The sequence below is a fragment of the Cornus florida genome, unplaced genomic scaffold (assembly GCF_030987335.1).
Source record: "Cornus florida cultivar Cherokee Brave unplaced genomic scaffold, ASM3098733v1 CherokeeBrave_3.0.0_Hap2_Chr04, whole genome shotgun sequence".
Classification (NCBI taxonomy): Eukaryota; Viridiplantae; Streptophyta; class Magnoliopsida; order Cornales; family Cornaceae; genus Cornus; species Cornus florida.
In genome coordinates, this window is record NW_026775574.1 from 95363430 (window position 1) to 95369593 (window position 6164).

Sequence of the window (6164 nt, forward strand, 5' to 3'; positions counted from 1 at the left end):
GTAGTATGAGAGACACTTTACAGAATACATGGGTTTTGTTTGGTCGCAGAGATTACAATATGCGATGTTTAACATAACTCAAGAACTACCAATACTACACCGTTTTAGTAAGGGTTAAATTGTCTTTTTCTTTTTCCGATTAAGCCACATGCGGGAATGTCTTAAATTGCGATAAAATGATAGTTTAGGAAGTTTTTTTTGTAATTCATGAAAATTAGTTGCAATATGCTAATAATTCAAGAGAGTTTTTTTGCATTTAACCCTATATTAAATGAATTCTCTTGTTTAATATCGAGCAAAAGATCATGACTCTCTATAAATATTTTGAAGGTATGATTCGTATGAAAAATCATATCTATCATTGCATTATACTTGGATCTGAAGGAATTACAAGTGTAGAAGAGAAAAGAAGTTAAACCAAGTGAAAGTGCATGAAAGTAAAGGTATAACTACTTGAAGCTAACTAGCTAAGGTACAAGTAGTGTAAAGCTAAGCCCCGGTGAAAAAGTAAAGACAATGAAGGTACAATAATGTAAAGAATGACTAGGTAATATAGAGCTTAGGCAAATTAAGAAAAACAATAAAGATAAGTTGCTTGAACTTGGGGAGATAAGCCTTGGGTTTGTTTGACAGCGTATGAAAAAAAAGAAGTTTAATTTATAAGAGTGTTGCAAGGGTTACAAAATGATCAACATAAAATTAAGAGGACTGCTAATTACAGCCGCACTTATTCTTATTTTTATGGAGCATTAAAATCTAATTTTGTATGACGAAATTACTCTATTTTGTTTTGTTGACTATTATTATTTCCCCCCTTTCCATCGTGTGTGTTTATATATAACATATATATATATATATATATATATATATATAGCTAATCTTCCGTGAATGCATTTTTTTCATTTTTTTTTTTTTTTTTTTTTTTGAATTGTCTTTAAATGAATCCTTTCTTTCCTCCGTCTTTGTTTTTTAAAGTTGCCAATTGGTGTTTCTTGTGTTGCTTGCTCACGTGCATTTATTGTTGCTCTAAGAATTCGCACTCCATATCCCTATCCCAACAAACCACGGCTAAGTTGTCTTGGAAATGATATTTTATTAAAAGGACAGACACATAGATATACACATATATGATTTTTTCTTGGTTCGCAACCAAGAAAGGTTATGGGTAGTTTCATCAGCCATGCAGCAAGTACAGTACTAACAAGAATATGGAGTTGCAACAACGAGTAAAGGGTACTTTCTGCTTAGGGTTAATGCACCAGGGCCTTCAGTCAAGTCCATATCCTGGTCTCTCGCTCCACTAGGCAGCGCAAAATCAAACTTATGAACAAGCTTAGCTAATGCAAGCTCATTAATAGGCTCGGCGAAATGGATTCCGGGACAACCTCTCCTACCAGCTCCAAATGGAATAAATTGAAAGTCTTTCCCTTTGTAATCTATAGAAGTGTTCAAGAACCTATCTGGCCGGAACTCTTCGGCATCTTCCCACAATAATGGATCCCGCGCAATTGCCCAAGCATTGATAAATACTTGTTTGCCGGCTGCAATGTCGTAGCCCATTACATTGACATCTTGAATGGCTTCTCGAGGAACTAGCAATGGTACTGGAGTATGTAACCGCAGAGACTCCCTGATCACCGCCTTCAAGTACTGCATTTTCTCTAAATCATCCTCGGTTATGTCGTCTTTGCCTTTGGCTATTCCTCAAACCTCATTCTGGAGTTTCTTCATGACTTTTGGATGTCTTAAAAGCTCTGTCATTTCCCATTCTAGAGCTGTGTATGTAGTATCGGTTCCACCTGTATACATATTCTACAAGAAACATAATATTGTAATCAACAAGTTGTCAATATCGGTCATAAAAAATGAAATCAGACGGCAGTGATAAATTCCCAATTCCTTCAAGTACTATTGTTGGAAGACGTGGAAGTGATTTAAACCTTTAAATCATATGCAAAGGCATATATTAATTATCACTTTATAAGAATTCCTTCTTGATAAATATTTTGTGCAATGGAGGAAGTGGCCTTCAATCGGCATGGAAAATTATGTAAGGGAAGCGTTATGCATTCAAAGTTGAGTTTGTTAGCAAATTATCCAAAGGAGTATTGATAAGTAGACTGTATTGTACTATTTAATGTAAGTGGAGAATGACATCTTCATGGCATCATTAAATATGATGGTATCATCATGTCATCCCCCACTCATGGGATGTGACCGACTCTCAAATTTTGTATCAATAATCTATCAAAAAATGTACTGCTGTCCCTTTGAATTTCAAGTAGCACATCTACAAAATCCTTTTGCCCTTCATCATTTTCATCACTCCCACAACCATCGATGTCTCTTTTCCGACTATCCATATGCTCTTCCACCACTCCCTCCAAAAACTTATCGAGCTCTGTAGCAACTTTCTCCACTTTACCATTCAAACCATTGATATGATTCAACCATGAAAGCCATGGGATATGCTCCCCCACATTGAAAGCACCCAAAACCTCCATAAAATCACTAAACAGCTCCTTTAACTTTATATCACCTTTCCCGCGGTCACTGTATTTCTTTCCCAAGGCCACGCGACAAAAAATATCATTTGTCAGTAAGATTAATATTTCAGTCAAATTTACTGGCGAAGAAGAAGAGGACGACGACTGTTTAATCTTCTCCAACATAAGGGTTGTTTCTTCTTCTCTCACTCTACGGAAAGACTCAACCCTTTTGTTACTAAGAAGGTGAAGCGCACAAATACTTCTTAGTTGCCTCCAATACTCTCCGTACGGAGAGAATGCCTTGTCCTTGTCATAAAAAAGTCTACTGGGAATTCTTGATTTAGGTCTGTTCGAGAAGTTGAGATCATGGGTTTTCATGATCTCACGAGCTGCATCAGCAGAGGAGACGATGAGAGCAGGCTTGCTGCCGAGGTGAAGCAGCATGAGCTGGCCATATTGTTGAGCTAATGATTGGAGGGATCGATGAGGGCTTAATCCAAGTTGGTGGAGATTTCCAATAATTGGGAGCTTTGATGGAGAGGGTGGCAGATTTCTTTGCGGTTTTTGGTTGGACAACCATTTCAGAAGGAATACAAAGAAGAAGAACAAGGGAAGAAGAGAGTAGAATAAAGAGTAGAAAAAGAACATTTTTTTTTTGGGCTCTAGAATCAATAGAAAACTTTACCTTAATTCTGTGCGAGTATAGTTTCTGCTCCTAGAGGGCTATATGGGTAGTCTACTGAATGAAATGTTGAACTACATATGTTAAGTCTTGTAAAATTTTCAAAAATTAGTTTACCTTGGATTTATTAATTTTTGTCAATTTATTCGGTCACACCAGTTTCTCTGTCACCACTTGACGGAATATAATAAATAATTCATATAATATACTCTCTTCGTTCCACCCGTGTCCCTTCCAGAAGATAATAATTTTTAAAGAAACATATAAAACATGCATTGTCTCTCTAACAAAGTTTTTAACTTATTCTTTTAATTTTTGAATATTTAAATTTAAAATTTTAAAATTAAAGAACATATTTAGAAAGATATAAAATATATTATTTTTTTTTAAAAAATAAGGCTTATTTTGAAATAAATAAAATAATAATAATAATAATACACTTATTTTAGAGTTGAGGGAGTATTTCTGCATCATGACAAGCAACTTATTATCACATCGGGCTAACCAAACACGAATTTCACAAAGATGAGATAATGCACCGTTTTTTAATGATTCGTTTTGATCCTCCAGCCGCCTCACATAATCACATTATATATAATCTACTACTAAATGATATATATGTATATATACACACAAATATGTATGCATCAATGAAGAAGTACATTTGCAAAAAAATCCAAATTTGAGTAAGAAAACTAGATGTAGACACGTTGATATTTGTTTTCACAAACCACAAAGTAGTCAAATAAGACTTATTGGGTGGCCTATAACAAAACACCTTTCCTACGATTCCTACCTTCCTACGACTCTTCGCTCAAAGCTTCTTGCTTATCTCAAAACTCTTCACTTTTGCCATTTACTAGAGAAAATTGAAAGCTTTGATAACGAGAGATACCACTTATCAAAATATTCTGAGTATTATAAATTTTTTGACCTTTTTTTTTTTTCTAGCCTATCTCTTTCAGTTTTGAAAGGAAAATGAAGTATGAACTAGAGATAAGTTTTTGATGAAGTTAAATCATACGCGGTGTGGATATTAGGAGTGCACATGATTTGATTTGATATAGTTTATGACGGAATCGGAATCGAACCGTTCCTAACAATTCCTAAAAAACCAATTCCTAAAAAACAGGAACTAGAATCATTGGTACCGAACCAAAATTACCCATTATGTAAAACTGAGAAAAAAATATGTTTAACTCTAACAAAAAAGTATATATATATATATTGAAAAACTAATTATCAACTTTCAAAAGTCATACTAAAAAGATCTCTAGTGATGTAAGCAATCCAAGAGTTTTTTCTTTTTCTTTTTTTTTTTTTTTTTTTTTTTTTTTTTTTTGGTACTATATGAACAATTTCTGAAAAACGCTCAATTGGCCATTTCCTTCTTCATGTTTCAAGTTTCCATCATCTGTACAAGTCAAAAGCTCCGGTTGATATTAATAAATATTTTAACAACTAAATTAAAGTAAGAATAATGATTTAAGGACCAAATTCGGTAATTATTGAATTTAATTTATGTAGATGCAGTGATTGGTCTCATTATGCAATGTTATCTTATGTGATGGGATTCATCAACCTCTCACATAATGTGAATTCGATAATTACCCAATTTGGCCCCTAAATCACTACTATTAAACTATAAATAATGAATGAAATCTTTTGCAACCACTTAAAATTAACACTATTTTTTATGCATGTCCCTCCCTCAATTCCCATCTAAATTTTCTAGTATTTGGAGCATTATGTATTGTAATTATATAATTAAAAAATAATATATATTATATATAGTTCTAAAAGATTTTAAACTCGAATCGAAGCAAAACTTAACGGTTACACAAATTTAAAACCGAAACTAAATCGCTGAAGAATTGTAACCAAGTATCAATTTGATTCGGGTTGATTTTTTTAATTCTACCGATTCTATGTACGATCTGAGTGATACCCTTAATCATTGATGGTGTGGGCGCTTGACAATGGAATTCACACCACTACTATCTAACGACAGGCCCACCACTTTCTGTCTTGAAAGGAAAATAAAGTAGATCTTCCACTCTGAACTTGTAGAGAATGATATGAAGAAAAAATGGTTATCATCGTCTGAGTTAAATTAGCCTCCAATATTTGTAAGGAAAAATTTCTTTTAACTCCTACTTTTCTTTACAAAAGACAAATAAGTTTTACAAATTTTTATTAAAATTAATAAAATTATTGTTTAAAAGAAAAAATCATTTAAGTTCAAAACTATTGAATCTTTCATTTAAAAGTAAAATTTTGTAATTATAAATTGAAAAAATGGTATATAATCTAATTTTATATATATATATATATATATATATTACTTTAAGTTTTCGTTAATTAATGAATATTACATTATGAGTTTAAGTAATAATTAATTTAAATTAAATTCAATCACAAATTTGTGTAGAATTCACATCTTTAATAAACAAAATTTTAAATATTTTATAAAATATTATTTGAATTTTATATCTACTTTCGTAAAGGCATAAATGAAAGTTGGAGTCTAAATTTTATATCCAATTTAGCAAAGATTTAGATTCTGTTTGTTTCGACCTGAGATATTTTCTTCATAAAAGATTTTTTTTTTTTTTGGTAAAATATATATTTTTTTACGTTCTTTTTAGGCTAGATGCGTACAATAACTTATCAAAAAAAAAAAAATTAAAAAAAATATTTTACATCCAAACAAATAAAGTCTGTGTAAGTTAATATAGGTGAAGTTATGTTTGAGTTTCTTCATTTTTTCGCATTTTTTCGACTTTAGGACACATGTTTTTGCCTTTTGGGTAGAATTTTTTCTTTTTTGGATTAGCAGCAGGAACTTTTATAGGTAGGACTCTTTCAGGACCCACCCTAAGTTATAAATTTGAAAATCCAACATTGGCCTAGTGGATGCCAGACCCGAGAGCCGACCATCACTGTCAACCCGCCGGGGCAGATTGTTAAGTTTGTTAAGTTTGACTGCGGCT

The 6164-nt window shown here is 32.4% G+C and overlaps 1 pseudogene; it reads right to left on the reverse strand.

The window, feature by feature from the left end:
- Window positions 1-1032: 1032 nt before the first annotated feature.
- On the reverse strand, window positions 1033-3328 carry LOC132304034 (cytochrome P450 736A117-like; annotated as a pseudogene).
- Window positions 3329-6164: the final 2836 nt, after the last annotated feature.